The 18,868-nt window shown below is 37.1% G+C and overlaps 1 pseudogene; it reads left to right on the top strand.

The window, feature by feature from the left end:
• The first annotated feature begins 940 nt into the window (after window positions 1-940).
• On the top strand, window positions 941-6,613 carry LOC107529327 (translin-associated protein X pseudogene; annotated as a pseudogene).
• Window positions 6,614-18,868: the final 12,255 nt, after the last annotated feature.

The following is an 18,868-nucleotide window of genomic DNA, read 5'->3' as shown; positions in this document are numbered from 1 at the left end:
TTTTTTTCTCCAGAGTTTCAATCTTCTCAGGTATTTGGGTTTTTACTAATTAACTATAGTAATTCACTTGTTTAGAAAGTTATTCATTTAATTGAGTTTTCACATTTATATTTATACTTTTCTTAAAAATATTTTTGAGTAGTTTAGGTTCACATTAAAACTGCGAGGAAGGTACAGAGATTTCCCAGATACCCTTTCCCCCCACAATGCACAGACTCCCCATTATCAATACCCCCCCACCAGAGTGGTACATTTGTTACAATTGATGAATCTACATTGACACATCATAATCACCCAAAGTCCATAGTTAACACTGGGTTAATTCTCTGTCAAGTGATAGTGCTTAAGTCAGCAACTAGTGGTGGTTATGATTTCCACTTTAAAATAATAGGTTTTGTAATTAGTGGAAATATATCCAAAGGGTAGGCTGTGATTTTGAATTTTAGAGTAGTTACCAACTTTTGCTGAATCTTCGTGGAAAGCTGAGCCAGGGTCAGAGCATCAGATTTTCTCTCAAACAAGAAGCCTTACTAAGCAATATTTTTATTATACTAATAACAATAGATAAGATTTATTGAGGACTTACTACTATGTGCAAGAAATTATTTTCAGAGCTTCACATGCTTTCTATCCTGTATTCCTCTAAGGAACCCTGTGAGAGGGAGTTACCACTTTTATACCCACTTTAAATATGAGGAAACAGATTTATTGAGGTTATATGACATTCCTGAAGGTAGACATCTAGTGAATGAGAATTTGATAGTAATGGTTTTTTAATGCAAAAATTCTGGTCTTTGTGACAGTTTTATTTTTTAAATAATGTAAGGGAGGAAAAATTTCCCTCTGCCTTTCTGAGTTTTAGGCATAGACCCCTATACTAAGTCAGATTAACAAGGGAAAAACAAGCAGAATTTTATTAACATGTGTACCTCATGTATACATGGAAGATACCCAGGGAAAAATGAGTAGCTTAGAACTTTGGCTTCAAGCCATCTTCATACAGCTAAAGGCAAAAGAAGAAAGGTGTGTGTGTGTGTATGGCGTGGGGAAGTTATGGGGAGAGTACCAGGAAAAGCACTGTAAACAAGGGTAAGATTTGTTACTTAGTGTTAGTCAGTGCCTTCACCACGGATTTTTCTTCTCATGATTTAGTCATCCTTTTTTTCCTTGTAGAGACAGAGACACCCTTACAATGAAGATTTCCTTTAAAGATGTAAATTTCTCTTACAAAAGGGTAACTTTTATTGTGTTTTCAGAACTTTTCCTGTGTCTACTGTTTCTCAAAATAATCAGCTTAAAGTAATCCTTATGCCAAAGGCATGTTTTGGGGTGGCACATTCTACCTTCCAATAACAATTAATACTTTGATGTTCTGATTATATAAATCACTATGCTATTACTGAATATTCCAACCTTGAGAGCTGTTCCTATACTTGCAATTTAATAAAATCATATTTTAAAGCCTGGCAGTGTGAGAATAAACCTTGGATTATGATGAATTTAGGAAGGGTGATGCATCTTGACCTGTCTGGGAAACTAGATGTTATTCCCTGGCACAATCCCAGTCTGTGCATTGATTACGCACATTTTCAGGGGAACTTCTACACACAGTGATCATTAGTGTTTATGATCATTACATGAATACCCTATAATATCCTTACTCAGAAGAGAAATATTGTTATATTTATTGTATTATCCTTTGCAAAGAAATACAATGCATATTCTAAAATTAGTGTTATAATAATGACTGAAGCCAAACAGATTTTCTGATTAACGTTCAGTAGAAGACTCAATGATGAGCACAATCTTATTTGATTTAAATGAGTTTTTATTGAAATACCTCTTGAACATAGTGTAGAGGGATATTTGTGCCATACAACTGGGAATCCTAAAAGCCTCTGTTCTTTGGTGGTTGTCCTTAAGATTTCTGTTGTTGGTCATCTTCCATGCAAATCAGTGCAGGTGGCATCTCCAGGCTCATATCTAAAATTCCAACAGGGCTCAGAAAGGGATTTTTGCCCAAACTTGCATTTTACTTTTCTCACAGCTATTGAAGACATTAGAGTGTGTTTCTGATAAATTCTCAAGCACACACATTCATTGCTTTGAAGTTGAAACTTTAATTTTGATGTAAACTTCTGACAAGTTGATTTAGCACATTTATTTCCTCCCTATCAAGTTTTGCCCTTCCCTTGTTCACCCTGCCCAGACAAGCAGAAAAGACTCACTATTTACAAAAGATAATAATCTGGCAGGGCCAACTCACTTGCTATCCTGGGTCCCTGAGGTGTCAGTGATACATTTTGCTAATCTTCTCAGGGTTCACTGCCCTTTATATGAGGCTCTAGGAGAGGCATCACTAACCCCACTGGAATATATCTCCAAAGCACTCTTACAGTGTGGATAAGAACATAGAATTTGATATCATAGAGATGTGTCTTCTAATCTCTGCTATATCACAAGTGTGTACCTTGCAGAAGTCTTTTACCTCTTAAATTATCAGTTTCCTTATCTATCAGATAGAGATAATGATAGGTTCTATGGCATGTGATATTAAGTGATTATCATAGCACTTGGCAAGCAGTAAGCCGTCAAAATTGTTAGATATTAGTACTGTAACATTTTCCTCCTCCAACACAACTTAGATACAGCATATACATATAAGTAACAGTGACTCAATTAATGTCAGTAATTCTCAATAAAAGACCAATGATACCAAGAGAAAGGCAATTTGAAAAAGCCCCTAGGAAATTCTGAAATGCTCCACCAAAGGAAGTGAGCTGCCACAGGAGAAAAACTTATTGCTTCAATGGTCAAATTTCGGACATTGTGGCACTGAGACTGTTTAAAAATTTGAGGACAGTTAAGGAATTGCAAGGCACCCTGGAGATCACGGATATGTCATTGTTTCTCAAAATGTGGTCTATGAATTACTTTCATCAGACTTGTCTAGGGAACTGATAAAAATGCAAATTCCTAAGACTTGTCATTCCAAACGTACTGCTGTAACAGAATTTCTGCAGGGTAGGACCCAGGGTTATTATATATTCTCAAAAAGTATTTCAGGTAGATTCTGTTGCACTGAAGTCTGAGAACCACTGAATAGTTCAGCTGTATACCCTACCTACAAGAAAGGCCAGTCTAGAATGTTGTGGGAGGGGGAAGTAAGTGATTGATTGTCTCCAATTATAATTAGTATAGCAATAATAATGACATATTTTGCAGGGCTCTTCACTGTAATACAGACTGGGAGAAGAGGTGGGATCCCAGCGGAAATCACAATAGAATATTCTGTTCACTTGTATTTGAGGGAGCTCCAACCTCATGGGGATAATTCCTTCACAGTTGCATAATCAATCTGAACCTTCATTCCAGTGAGGACTGTACCTGGCTTGCCTCCCTCCAAAGAAACTTCAGAGAATGTTCAGTCAATTCCACTTTCTGCCTACCATCTCTCCTGCTGTTTGGTTTATTTATCTACTCAGTGGCTCTTCCTGAAAGGATTTTGACTTCCTCTTCTTGGGCCACAACTTAGGCCAAATACAGGGTGGGGCAAAAGAAGGTTTACAGTTGTCCATATGGAAAATAATACTATAATTAATAAATAATAATACAAGAATAAACTCTGTGCTTTGTGTACTCATGACTGTAAACCTACTTTTGCCCCACCCTGTATAGACCCAGCACTATCTTGTAAGATCTCCTGAGGCTTTACTTCTTTTTGTTCCTCTTTTTCCATCATTGCCACCATAGACAACGGTCCTGGCTGCTGATACTCTTGATCTCTCTGCAAGAGGTGAGACTTAATTTTTCTACATTTTTGCAACCATGAAATGATCAAGTAGAGCCCTACAACTCTCCCATGGCGTGCACCTGGTTTCTCTCAACTTTCTCCCATTAAATCTCAGAAAGGTTAGAAATAACAAGCACTGGAGTTACCGCTTTTGATTCTTCACAATGGGTTTTGAATGTTGTCTTCTTAGGAAGGTGTTTGGGTTAAGAAAATTATTCTAATCATTGACATAGCATTACTAGATAGTACCCCTTACTTTTTTTATTTATGTGTGTACCTAGCTTAGGGTAATAATTCAAAGATAGTAAATTACCACCACTCATGATTACTGCTACGACTACAACTACTTCCATTACTAATACCACCACCAGTGCTTTAACTGGTTAATGCTAATTGAGTGCTTACATTGTGCCAAGTGCTGTCCTTTACCTATAGTACAGCATTTAATCCTAACAACAACAATGTGAGTTAGGTATTATAATTATTACCATTTTTAAAAAAATGAGGAAACTGCAATATAGAGGAATTAAATTACTTGTCAAAATTCATACAACTAATAAGTAATTAAGTTGAGTTTGGAATCCAAGCAGTGTGCCTGGATTTCTACTTCTAATTAATGAAGTCTTTTAGCAAGGAGGAAATCTTTTTTCACCCTTAAGTAGTCCTGGTCCATACATATAGTCTTTCAGGGAATATTCATAGTGCCTGATAGCTTTTGTCCATAGCCTCCATCAAATGGTGAGCAGTTTTATACCATTGATTTGTTTGTCCATAAAATTCTTAGATATATTTTTCCTTGATAAGGAAAATGACACAGAGGTTTTTCACTAACATTTTTATATTTGAAAACTGAGGCTTGGAGAGCCAAGACCAAAGTCAGACTATAAACCAAGCCTTCAGTATTCTATTGTGAAACTAGAGGCTAGCATAGAATGGATGAGGCAGTAGGATCTTACTGTAGGAATGATGTTTCCAGTCATAGGATTATTTTCCATCTAGTAATTCAGCAGACACAAATACATCACAATACAAATTTATGTTGCAATAGCAATTAACTTCCTTACATCTATCTTGAACTATTAATTCTATTTATCATGTCAAGTTAGTTATTCAATGTTTGAAGACACAGTTTAAGACCTTGATCAAGCCAAACACATCACTTTGTATTGAGCACTGTTTTGTGTAGCCAAATTTTGACTTACACTGTATCCAAGCCAACTAATCAGGATAAAAATTACTGGAAAGAGCCCGGCCGGGAGTGGCTCAGTGGTTGAGCATCGACCTAGGATCCAGGTGATCGGGGTTCGATTCCCGGTCGGGGCACATGCCCGGGTTGCGGGCTCAATCAATGACTCTCTCATCATTGATGTTTCGATCTCTCTCTCTCTCTCTCTCTCTCTCTCTCTCCCCCTCTCTCCTTTCCTCTCTCTGAAATCAATAAAGATATATTTAAAAAAAAAAAAAATTACTGGAAAGAAAAAACAAAACAAAAAAAGGTTAGGGCCCCAGGTGAAAATTTAAATCCATGTATATTTTCAAAATAAAGTGAAAATGATAGAATCAGTCAGGTTTGGGTGTCTTGAAATGTCTTGTGAAAACTATTTTGTAGTCTGGCCAGTGTGTCAACGTCGGCCAAATGCAAAGAGTGCCTCAGCAGGCTCTCCAGCAGCCACCTTAAGCACTCCGCCAGTTTCCAGGCCCTCAGTCTCACTGTAGGCTGTGCCAACATGAGCAACAAAGAAGTATCAAGAGGGGTCAGGAGCCCGGCCTGGAGTGGCTCAGCGGTTGAGCATTGACCCATGATCTCGGGGTTGCAGGCTTGATACTCAGTAGGGGGCGTACAAGAGGCAGCCCATCAATGACTCTCTCATCATTGATATTTCTCTCTCTCCCTCTCCCTTCCTCTCTCTGAAATCAATAAAGCCATATTAAAATAAAATATAAAATAAAATAATAAAGAGGGCTAAAAAAAGAGGGCTCAGGGGAAGGAAGCCTGACGATTTCTCACTTAACCAGAGAAGAGAAGGGAAGGATGTTAATTCATCTTCACCTGTGATATTGGCCTTCAAATCATTTCAGCAGACACTTGATGCAAGACATGGCAAATATGAGAGACTTGTAAAACTTGGTCAGGATATAACTGTAGAAAGTAAAAGGACATTTTTTCTGCTCCATAGGATTACAAGTGATCCTGATATGGAAGAAATAGTGGCTGGATCAGAAATTAAATTGGATGGTGTCAGACAAAAGATATTGCAGGTGGCCCAAGAGTTCTTAGAAGAAGATATGCATCAGTTCTGTAATGCCATTACTACAGGACTATAGGAATACGTAGAAGTCGTCTCTTTTCAACACTTTATCAAAACATGGTCACTTATCAATATGTGTGAAATTAATAAACAACTGGTATTTACAACAGAAGACAATGGGAAAGAAAATAAGATTCCTTCTAATGGTCGGGATGAATAATTTGGTACTCAGAAACTGAAAATCACACCTGAGGATTAACTTCTGGTACTGGCTGATTTAACTGGACAGTTGATGCAGATGTGTATTAACAGTATGGGAAATGGAGACATTGACAATTCCTTTGAAATGAGCCAATTTTTAGGTCAGGTTTATGGTGGGTTTTCATTCATTGGCAATACTGGACCTTATGAGGTTTCTAAGAAGGTGTATACCTTGAAACAAAGTCTGGCCAAAGTGGAGAATGCTTGTTATGCCTTGAAGGTCAGAGGTTCAGAAATCCGAAAACATATGCTGGCAGATGCCTTTTCAGTTAAAACAGAAATGATTGATAAAAAAGAGGGCATTTCTTAGAATAACATTACTCAGTTATTCTCCTAAGAGAGATCATTTATAAGACTGTTATTTAGTATTTGATTTGACTTTATTGTGGCGTTTACATAGAAACATTTTCAGTTTTACTTGTTTTAAATTATATACAAGCTGTACATAAAATTGTCAAAATGAATCGTTTTCTATATCTTACTCATGAAAGTTTGCATACAAATGTTTGCATATATGCCTATTTGAATTTCTGCTGGCTAAATTTTAGCTCTTTGTAATGTGAACATGCTTCAGGGTACACTTTCGTCCATACCTGTCTTAATTTACTTTGGGTGATTTTTTTGAGTGGTAATAATAATTAGTGGAAGCCATTTATAATTTATGTTGGTGATTTTGTTCTATATAGAAAAGATTTCTTAGTTATACATCTGGACTTGAGCTTTTTGTTTAAATTTCTTGTTACTATTGTGCCAAGCCTTCAAAATAGGCTTACTCCATAGAACAGAATAAAAATTACTAAGTTATCAATATACTTTAATTTTAAGTGTCACTGTGGTAAGAATTCACATCATATTCTGGCTAATTTAGGCCATTTTGAATCCATATGAAAAAGCCTTGCAGAGAAATAGATACTCAGATGTTAGTTTCCACATTTAACTTTTGTCCTTTATCACAGAAGGTCTGATAGAGAATTTGAGCTAATATTGTAATATTTTCACTGGTGTTTGAATTGAATTATATATTTGGACATATAGCTGAAATGATTTTAGTAGTGATTATTTAGCAACTTTGTTGTCTATTATATTAACACGAGGCAAGTTTGGAGGCTTTCCTATTCTAGAATCTATAAAAAATTACATTTAAGTAATTATAATGAAGTTTTGAAATTTTTTAAATACTAAATTAATCTAAACATTTATAGTTGTCCAGTTGTGTTCATTGGTAGTATAAAAAGTTGTCAAAGAAAAATTATCCTGTACAATTCAGCAATAAGACAACTGTCAACACAGTTGGGAATAACAATGATAGTCTCTAGTTATATTTAGAATTGCGATTTGCCTACTGAAATGTTATAGGTTATTCCCTGTGATGTGAAACTGACCTGCACATGACACTATTGGCTAACAACCAGATATTTCCATTTGGTTTTGTGAGTTTTGAGAATCTAGATACTGGATTTTATTTTTGGAAAGATAGCTGCTCTGTTTGTAAGGGCTGATTCTTTGAAAGTATAATTTCCTAAAAAAAAAATTGCCTAAAGGAAAATAAAACACAGGCATGCCTAATAAATTATGTCTGTATTTTGTAAGAAACAAAATTGCATTTAACCAGTAGAAGCAACTTCCTGATATGAATATGCATGCTTCAAGTCAATATGATTTACCTTGCAGTATTATTTGACTGAGTGGGACTGGTGGTAAGACACATAAAAATATATGAATTGAAAATTTAGAAAATCACAAATTACCTTATACTCTCAATATGAGAACATGACTAGGGAGACCACAAAATCATTTATTCATGTTGGCCTTAGGATAGAAAGCAATCTAATGTTTTCATGACACTGTGATGTATATAGAAATAAGATGTTAACTTGAAATTGGATTGGCAAAGGACAGAGATGAAGAACCAAGAAGGGGCCCGACCAGGCGTGGCTCAGCGCTTGAGCATCCACCTAGGACCCAGGAGATAGAGGTTTGATTCCCGGTCAGGGCACATGCCTGGGTTGCAGGCTCCATCCCTAGTCGGGGGCATGCACGAGGCAGCCGATCAATGACGATTCTCCTATCATTGATGTTTCTGTCTCTCTCTCTCCCTCTCCTTTCCTTTCTCTCAAATCAATAAAAGATATAGTAAGGAGGAAAAAAAAACAAACAAACACCAAGAAGGGTTGTTTTTTCATTTATGATATGTATGACTAAAGATGTTTATACTTCAGAGTTCAATAGAATTGGTCAAAAGGTTATGTATCCAGCTAACTCAAAAAGAATATCAGGTACTAAATGCAGTGGTTGATCTTATATAAAATTTTTAGAAACACTTAATTGGCAAAGAAAGTACACTGCTCAACTGATGATCACAGAACTTAAACAGAATTTCTGAAAACCAAAGCCTGGATCAGCCATGATAATGGAGAGACAGCTGAGAAATGTAATCATGACTGTGGTTAAGTAGTATAATTAAAAATGGCCCAGCTGGGCATGGCTCAGTGGTTGAGCATAGACCTAGATCCAGGAGATCAAGATTCGATTCCCAGTCAGGGCACATGTCTGAGTTTCAGGCTTGATCCCCAATAGGGGGAGTGCAGGAGGCAACTTATCAATTATTATCTCTCATCATTGATGTTTTAACTCTCTCTCCCTCTCCATTCCTCTCTCTGAAATCAATAATAAAAAAAAAAAAAAACTTTTAAAAAATGAATACAAAACTATTGAATGGAAGACATGGAGAAACGATATGACATCCTGTTGATAATGTTAGAATTACTGTATGAATGATGACAGGTCTTTGTATTGGGTTTAATTTTGTCCTCTCCAAAATTTATGTTCACATGGAACCTGTGAACATGACCTTATGTGGAAGTAGGGTCTTTGTAGATGTAGATGTAATCAAGTTAAGATAAGGTCATACTAGAGTATGGTGACCCCTAATCCAATGAGTGGTGCCCTTATAAGAAGAGGGAAATTTGGGCACAGACCCACCCAGAGGGGAAATGGCCATGTGATGATGGAGGCAGAGATTTGAACTATGCTGCTTATAAGCCAAAGAATGCCTAGGGTTGTCAGCAACCACCAGAAGCTAGAAGAGGCAAGAAAGTATTCATCCCTAGAGACTTCAGAGGGAGCATGTCCATGTTGACACCTTTATTTCAGACTTTTAACCTCTGGAATTGAGTAAATAAATTTCTGTTCTTTTATGCCACCTGGTTTATGCTACTTTGTTATGGCAGCCCAAAGGGAACTAATACAGTTATGTTCCTTGAATTCTGAATACAATGTGATGATATATAATAATGTGCTAGAAGATTAATTTAGCTTTGTCATATTGACTTCCTGCAAGGATAATTTCTTTAAAAATATCCCAATAATGATGAATGAAGGACATAAGTAAAAAATTATTGTGATCCTTGGGATGCTGCATTAAAGGAGTGACATGACCATACAGGAGAGAGAAGCATAGACCAATCAAAAGCTTGTGGGTGGCTAATGTACCATCTTACCTGAGACCTTAAATAAATGCTAGAAACATAAATAAGGATTTTAAAGCTAAGATGTCCAACCATCCCAGTTTTCCCAGGACTAAGGATCTTTCTGGGACAGGAGACTTTCAGTGCTAAAACTGGGTCAGTCCCAAGCAAACCAGGATTAATTTAAAGTCTTCTACTTGAGGTATATCAGGTAAAGATCATACATGACAAAAGAAATCACAATTATTCACCTCTTACATGATTCCTATTTTCTCTGTCAATGAGAATTCCTTTCACATGGAAAATGAGGTTTGAGTTTCAGTTAAGGCAACGATTTTCAACCTATGTGCCCTGGCACACCGGTGTACTGCAAGAATTTTTAAAGCATGCAATACCTGACTATTTAGTCAGACACATTGACCTCTTTTCCCCTAGATTGTCAAATAAAAAGCTGACAACAGCCAACACAACAATAGCCATCCAGTGTGGATGAATGAAAATTGTACCTTTTTTTTTTTTTTTTGGTCAGATCGGCAAATATATATTTTTGGTGTGCTGAAGAATTTTAGTAATTAGTTTATGAGTGTCATGAGATGAAAAAGATTGAAAATTGCTGAGTTAAGGTATAGTTTCTTTTTTAAATTTTAGTTTCTAGAATTTCTCCTTTTACCTTAATCTTTCATGTTGTTATTGAAAAGTTTTGGATGTCACTGTGAGCCCTAAGCCCTCTTCATAAGTGGTTGCTTTCCTTTCTAAGGTATCCCAAGAGTCCCCTCTGAGTTTGGGGGCTGCCTCCACTAGCAAGATATACACAGAAGCTTTGGAAAAAGCCTTTATGTCTCTGCAATGTAATACCAGAGTCTTGGCATGTTGGTGTGCATGGCAGTGAGCAACGTCCAAGAAGCCTTCATAAGGTTTTGCGCTTATCAAGGAACTGGTGCATCTCTTAAGGGTTCTTAAGAGACACTGGCAACCAGATGTTCAGGACATTTATATTTGTCAATTAATTTATTAGGACCATCATGCCAGAGATTGGACCCATGATGTCCTATCAGGGCAACAAAGAGTGACAGTATTGTATGAAGTGGTAACACAGAGATCATAGGCAGGCCTCTTGTATTTTCCCTCTGGTGGTGCCATTTCCCCCAGTGGTTTCTGGTTGCAAGGTTATTTCACTCTTCTGGGTTATAAAATGTAGTCTGGACATGAGCCACTGACTCAGTATTGCAGGCAGAGGTCTCTTGCCTTCCTCACTTACAGGAATCTTTTCCTATTGCCTTTAGCCCAGAGCCTCTCCTTGGGTGGTGACAATAGCCTTGCTACCCAATCCACCCTCCTTAGCCCTCCTTGGCCTGGAGGAATGGAGGACACTCACACACATTACTAGCCAATTAAGGCATTTATAATTAGTGGTCTAATTGTCTCATTAGACCAGATGGCCTTGATCACACTGCTTTAGGGAGATCATTGGATTGTTATGGTAGCCATGATCACTTGGTTTGGATACCACAGGCCACACACAACAGGCAATATGTGCAAGCACACAGCATTGGGACAGACCCCCAGCAAGTGATGCTCCTTTCCCAGATGGTGTTACCCACTGAGGTGTTCTTTTAAAGTTGCAGGTAAACGGCATTCCCCTAGGGTAATTGCAAGGGCAGTCATGCAATCCTACCCATTATGGCAATTGTTTTGTGCTGATCTTGGTCTATCAATAACCAATGTTTTGGCTGGTTCTTATTATGATTGCAGATGCCCTCAGCAATAACCATTAGGAAACTTAGAAAAAAAAGGTTTATTACTTACAGGGAAATTCACTAAACAAGTGAATTTGAATTTCATCAATGAGATTTGAGTTGATATTTGATAGGTAAGGAATGAGATAAATGTGGAAAAATGGAGAAATGTGTCTAGTTATTAGTACAATTGGGGGAATTATTAGCTGCTTGAATGGCCACAGCCAATTAATAGACTGCTATTCTGAAGAGATTTTTAGTGAGGAATCTTTTCTCAGCCTGATTCTTCCAACTATTTATTAAAGGCTAGCATGTTGTATGAAAAGCATACTTATAAAATCTGTGAGTATGAAGTAATCAGAAAGGATAGTAAATACGTTAAATGGCAGAATCAAGATATGGTCTGAATATACTAGAGTGATGGTCAAATCTAACAAAATATAATTTAACATGGATAAATACCAGATTATATATTTACATCCAGAAAAACCAACTGTTTATGTATACATTTGGGGAAATACAGCAGCTGCTATGAATGAGAAACTTAAATCTTTTCACTGATTAGTATCTGTCAGTACTGCTAAGGAAGCTAGTATGATCTTAAGATATATCAACAGAAATTCAGTATGTAGATGAGAGAGGCCCATATCGCATAGTCTTTTGTGCTTTACAGACCACATCTGGAGTATTGTGTTAAATTACGGGCCCTACCCTGTCAGTGAATCTTTCCTTTTAATTCTACACAATAAAGGCAACAGTTTCAATTTCACCTGGAAAATTAATTATCCCCAAATCTATATCTCCAGCCAGAACCTTTCTTTGGTTATCACATGTACATTTTTCTATTTCCAACTGCTCACTAGACTTTTCTAATTGGTTGTGCTCTTAGCATCTCAAATTCAAGACATCAAATATTAAAGTCATTATTACCACCCCATATGTCACCGTCTACTACCACAGCAGTGCTCACACAATAAAACTTGTTCTTCCATGAGTACTTTAAATCTCTGATAGTGGTACCCATCGGCTTTAACCCTATTCTGAAGCCTGGGAATCATCCTTGATTCATTTTACCGCACTCTATACACCCAATGTTAGTCACCATTTCTTATGATTTCTACTATCACACCTCTCTTTAGTCCCTCTACTTTCTCCATCTCTACTTGCCACTGAAATTTTGAAGATTCTGCTCAGGCATCACATGTTAAGCCATCTATGAACCTTCCCCCTGCCACTTGTTCTCCTAAGAGGTTCTGCCACCTCTTTCAAATAGATTTTGATACTCCTTACTCCATATCCTTAAGGTATCCTGTTTATAATTTTGTTAAAGCATTTGTACAGAACTGTATAAATGTTTGTCATTTCCCTCCATTAGAGTAAGAGTGTCCTGAGGGGTGGGGAATTTTATACTGTTCCTTACAGCGTCATTTCACCTAGCGCAGTGCCTGACACATATAAGGTATAAAAGTCAATATTTGATAGTGAACAAGATGGCTTGAAACCATGTTTTCTGAAAGACAGTTGAAGGAACTGAAAATACTTACCAAAGGGAAAAAAGAATCTCAAGAGTGGCTTACTGTCTTCGGATATTTGAAGGGTTGACATATGAAAGAGGGACTTAACTTGTTTTCAGTGGCCACTAAGAGTAGGATGAGTAGAAGAAAGTGTACACTGTTGAGTAGAAGAAAGCGTCAAGGAAAGTGAATTTGCTTGAGAAATGGTTTACTAAATGATCAATGCAGACATCAAATGAGCTGTCTTTTAGGTTGTGACAATTTCCTGCTACAGAAAGTGTCCAGTTATAAGATAGATGCCTGCTTGCAGAAGACACTGTAGATAGCATTTACATATCAAGTGTGTGGCTAAAATAGATGATCTTAAAGTTCTTATCTATCCTGGAGGTTTTTATCATCATGTTTCAAAATTCCATGTATTATCAGTTGGGCGCATGCTTTTAAATCAGTACACCATAGTCATGGAATCCCGGTCTCAGTAAAATATAAAAATATAATTATATTTGTTAAATTTAGCAAATAAAAACTCAAGGTTTGAATTTCATATTATAAAGAATAATGTTTTAATATATGTTCAAATCATGTAATATTTGGGATGTACTAATATTAAAAAATTGTTTTTCCAAAATTAAAATTTAACTGGTTATCCTGAATTGTATATGGTAATACTATCTGTAATGTCATGTACAAAATATTCAACTGCTAATATAATTGATGATGATATTGGGGGTGGGTTTTTAATGTTGTGTCACACAGGAAATGTCATAATTCTGTTTGTGAGTAAATAAGTGGTTCCATTTTCAGCTCATATTTTAAGAGAAAGTATCTTTCCTCATTAAAAGTAGTTTATAATGCACTACCATCACCACAGTGACAGAAGGATATTCTTCCTGGAGACACTGAAGACAGTGCATGGGGCTTAAAGAGACATATAACTACAGCATCATTCAGCTTTACACAGCATGTTGTTGAACATATGTAGAGGTAAAGCTGCCTTTAGAAATAAGTAGCTAAAAAACACCTCAATACTAAGCGTTTTTAGTTTGAGCAAGTTTATACACAAAAGCAAAAGTAGATAATAAAGCCCAAAGAAAGACACAGATAGCCCACTGCATACCAGATGCCATGAGACAACTCATGCACAAAGGGTTAATCACCTCAATATATAAAGAGCATCATCAAATGAATAAAAAGAAAGCTAGTAGAAAAATAGGCAAAGGATATTAACAGGTAGTTTGCAGAAAAATAAGTACATATAGACTTTGTATTTCATTTAATCATATTCACTCATAATAAGAGGTATGCTAATTAAAGTTATGTTGAAATACCATTTATAATTTTTCAGATTGGAATAAATCCAAAGGCTAGTGAGGCTGTGGTATAAGGGAAATAGATGCTCTCATATATTGAAGATAGGAGTGCAAAATGGCACAATCTGTATGTAGTCCAATCTGATGAAATCTCTCAATATTAAAAAGCATTCACTTTTATGAAATTAATCTACGAATATACTCTCACAGTGTGAAAAATGAAATATATATTGATATACAAACCTGTTCACTAATTGCAGCATTGTTTGTAATACCAAAAACAGTGTAAATGTCTGCCATTTGGGGCTGACTTAGTAAATTATGGTACATCCATAATATGAAATATTATGTAGCTGCTTAAAAATGAATGAGAAATCTCTGGATTTACTGATAAAGGTCTCCAAGATATAGAGTTAAATGAGAAAGAATGCAGAAAATTGTGTTTAGTATGTTGCCATTTTTATAAAAATGGGAGAGTAATGAGAATAATTGTTGATATTTGTATGTTCCTAAAAACCACCAGACAGTTACGCAGGAAACTAAAAAGAACATTTACCTGTGTGGAAGTGAGGTTGGAAATTGGGCAGAGACTAAACAAAAAAAGGATGAGACAAAGACTTTTCACTGCATACTTTTTTATGCTTAATTTTTGCATCATGTGAATGATCATTTCCAAAAATATTACAGAAATAATTTTGTGATTATTACCTTTGGTTGAATAATAATTTTTTTAAATAAAAACTCCTCTTACCACAACCCCATGGACTTACCCATCTAAAAATAGGGATAATATTTTGGGTTAAATTGGTGCAGTACCAGTGATATTTATCAACATTGAGAAGAACTTACCTTTTAATCTTACATGTCTTAATATCCAAAACATGAATGTATTAGTGTGACACTTTAAGATGTTCCTCTATGGGTATGTTTGTGTAAAATTGTGGACTTATTCTAATTCCTTTGCTCTGTGGCATTATCATTGCCCTTGTTCACCTCATTTCATTGCCCTCATTTTTCAGTAAGCATCATTTTAGAATTTCTTTTGTTCTACAACACCTCACCTCTTCCTGCCCCATCTCCCTGTCCTTTCATTTGCACATTCCATCTCTATTTATCACTTTCAGGATGAGTGTGTGCATACACTTGCAAAAATGCACATCTGCATGGAATGTTCATGCTCATTTTTAGGTTCTTCTGTGAATCATTCTTTGAAGCATCAACCTACTCAAACTTCCATTCTCTCTTTTATTTTCCCAAATCACCTTCCAGTGGGGGAAAAAAAAAAAAGGCTTATATACTTATGCTACTTTTAGAACTTCCTATATATATGAAATGATAGTCTAGTGGCTTGGGAAAAGAGTATATGCTGCCCGGCCAGGCGTGGCTCAGCGGTTGAGCATCGACCTAGGATCCAGGTGATCGGGGTTCGATTCCTGGTCAGGGCACATGCCCGTGTTGTGGGCTCGATCAGTGACTCTCCCATCATTGATGTTTCTATCTCTCTCTCTCCCTCTCCTTTCCTCTCTTTGAAATCAATAAAGATTTTTTAAAAAAAAAAAGGAAAAAGAGTATATGCTATTGAAAAGAGGACTATTTTGTCTTTCTTATGGTCTGTTGGATCAGGGTAGGAGCCAGTAAATGTTGATAATATGAATCTTGACTCTGCTGCAATTGGCTCAGGATATAGGACAAACCTGAATTCATAGGTTGGCCCATCAGATAAAGAAAGTGAGCACTGAAAGGGATCAAACAGGGGCTGTGGTAGTATTTGTTAGTGGTAGATTGATGTTAGCTCTTTAGTGGGATTTTATGTGAGCCAAAGATTGTGTTGTTAAATTAGGGACAATTTTAGCTGTGGAATTCCTGGTATCAGCTTATTGGTAGAGACCACATTTTTTGAGGATAAGGAAAGAGCACAGGGTCTATTTAAAAATGCCTCTGATATTCATCTAGGTTGGTGCCTCTGAAAAGTCAGCCTCATTGACCTCACATTTCTTTCATCTGTTGACTCAAGCAAACAAAAAAGGAAAAAAAAAGGAAAAGTAAACCCCCAATGGGGGCTTTTGGCCTATCATTGATTGGCATGACTCAAAATTACGAGAGGCAGTATTGAATGGGTAGTGAGACGAAGGGGCTGGGGTATTGTTACAGGGCACCTGTGAGTGTCTAATCAGGGGTGATGGAGCTGAGGGTATAATTAAAAGCATAGCATACCAGGTCACAGTGCAGGCTAAAGATAGTTTCAGTGTTTCAATCAGGTGGAGAGAATTCAGTCGATGAAAAACTGAGTAGGATGTATCTAAGATAGGTAGGTGGGTGGTATTCATCATCTGGGAGATCTGGGCATAAGGAGAAGCTTAGCTGGGAAGAGAAAGGCAGAGCATTAGTTCTGTTCTTCCTCACAACTCCACATGCAGCCACTCAGCTGGGTGTGCAGCTCTGAGAAAGCTCCTGCTCTATAAGGGGATCAGGGCACCAAGAAGGTCAGTTAAGTGCTTAAGGATAATAGTAACAATAAGTAACATTTAGCATGTCCTTGTTATGTTAAGATACTCCATTAAGTGCATGAAATGCATTATCTTATTTAATCTTCCCAGTGACCCTATGAGGCATATATGGTTATTATCCTGATTTTACAGTTTTGAAAATTGAAGTTCAAAGAAACTGAGTCATTTGTACAAACTCTCATAGCAAGTCAGTAATAGAGTTAGGATATGAACCATGAAATGTGATTCTAGACCCTAAGCTCTTAAACTTTAAGGACCAAAGCAAAAACTACAGACTCAGTACTGGCATAGCAGTGGCAAGGGAAAGCTGTAATCTGGGGGAAAACCAGACACCTACGGTGTCTTTAGGCACAAAATCACTGGCATATCTGGCAACCATTGTAAAACCGGAGAACAATATAGGGGCCCTTAACTTGTGATGAATTCAGCCAGAGGTTGGTAGCTTACTTCTAAGCCCCACTGATTAGTACTGCTGAGATTACAGATACAGTGTCACAGTCAGGAGTTGAGGCATACCTGGGCCTAAAATGCATCAAGAAAACTCAGTTTTGAAGAACAAAAGGAAGCAAAGGCAACATTATGCAGTAAAAATCCCTGCTTTCCCAGCCTAGTGCAAGTCCTTTTCACACAGGAAGGAGGCTGGCAGTAGTGTCAAGCACTGGGGAAAGAGAGCATTTATTGCTTTATTTTCTTTTGCCTGGAAGTCCTGTTATTTTGTATTTGTCATTCAGATTATGTAATCTTCCTTTGGATCTAGACAGCCCTGCCTGAGCATGACTAGATCTCTCAGGTCATCATTGGTACTCTTCAATAAACAACTCAGAATTTGTTCAGTTGGGCCTCTTATGAAAGGCTAAACATTCATTCTGGAAGTGAATACCACTCAGAAGCTACCAGAGGGATGCACAAACCCTTCTATCTCCGTGAAAACACTTTTCCACAGCAGATTTGTGGCCATCCAGCTTTCACCAAACAGAAACAGCTGCTGAAGGGGGATGGTGGCTTTCTCTTTTTGTGAATCACTAAGAGCCACAGACATTTTAAGAAGGATGTTGAATTATGTATTAGAACACTGATTGGCATCAATATAACTTTGAATCCTCTATGCCTCCACCTTAAGCATTAGCACCTCTTCATAGATAATGATTGGACTTCCAACAGTGGTAAACAAGCAGGAGGCTTGAGCCTCCACATATGCTTTTTCTCTGTTTGGATAAGCAATGGATATAAAAATAAAAATTCATATGACCTGAGTTATCATGTGCCTTTTTTTAGGTTGAGTGCTATAGCACAAAGGTAGGCTGAAATCAGCACAGTTTCAAAACTCACAGGAGTTTGGCATTGTCACTTGTTCTGCAATCAGTTAATGGGAAGATCTTGCACAATAACTTGCTCACTAAGGATATTTGCACTTCTCACAGAACACCAGGTCCTGCAGGATGAAAGACAAAAATCACGTACACACAATCACTACAGCTAGGGACTTCAAGTATCTTCCTCAGGAACTTTTCAAAATTCTCATAGTTTGTCTTATTTGTTTTCTGTTTTTTTTGTTTTGTTTTGTTTTTAATCCTCACTCAAGGATATTTTTTCCATTGCTTTTCAGAGAGAGTGGAAAGGAGAGAGAGAGAAACACCGATGTGAGAGAGACATATCGATTGGTTGCCTTCTGCACATACACTGAACAGGGACGGGGACAAGCCTGCAACTGAGGTACGTGCCCTTGGCCAGAATTGAACCCGGGACCCTTCAGTCCACAGGTCAACACTCTAACCACTGTGCAAAACCAGTTAGGGAAGTTTGTCTAATTTGATAGTTGCCTTGAGAGAGGTGACACTATTGATGGGTGATTTGGTCAGTTATCCAGGAAGAAACTTAGCAGGTCTATCTTGCTCTCCTTTTGCAGAGCTCTCTGATAGATACAGAAATCATGTGCATTATGGACATTATCAGTCAGCTGGATGTTCTTAGGGGACAGGAAATAAGAAGTCACAGTGACAGATGAATCAAGAAAGTCCTGAAAAATCACTC

The sequence above is a fragment of the Miniopterus natalensis genome, chromosome X (assembly GCF_054644295.1).
Source record: "Miniopterus natalensis isolate mMinNat1 chromosome X, mMinNat1.hap1, whole genome shotgun sequence".
NCBI lineage: Eukaryota > Metazoa > Chordata > Mammalia > Chiroptera > Miniopteridae > Miniopterus > Miniopterus natalensis.
The sequence above is the reverse complement of the archived record's forward strand: the minus strand, read 5'-3'. Positions and strand labels throughout refer to the sequence as shown.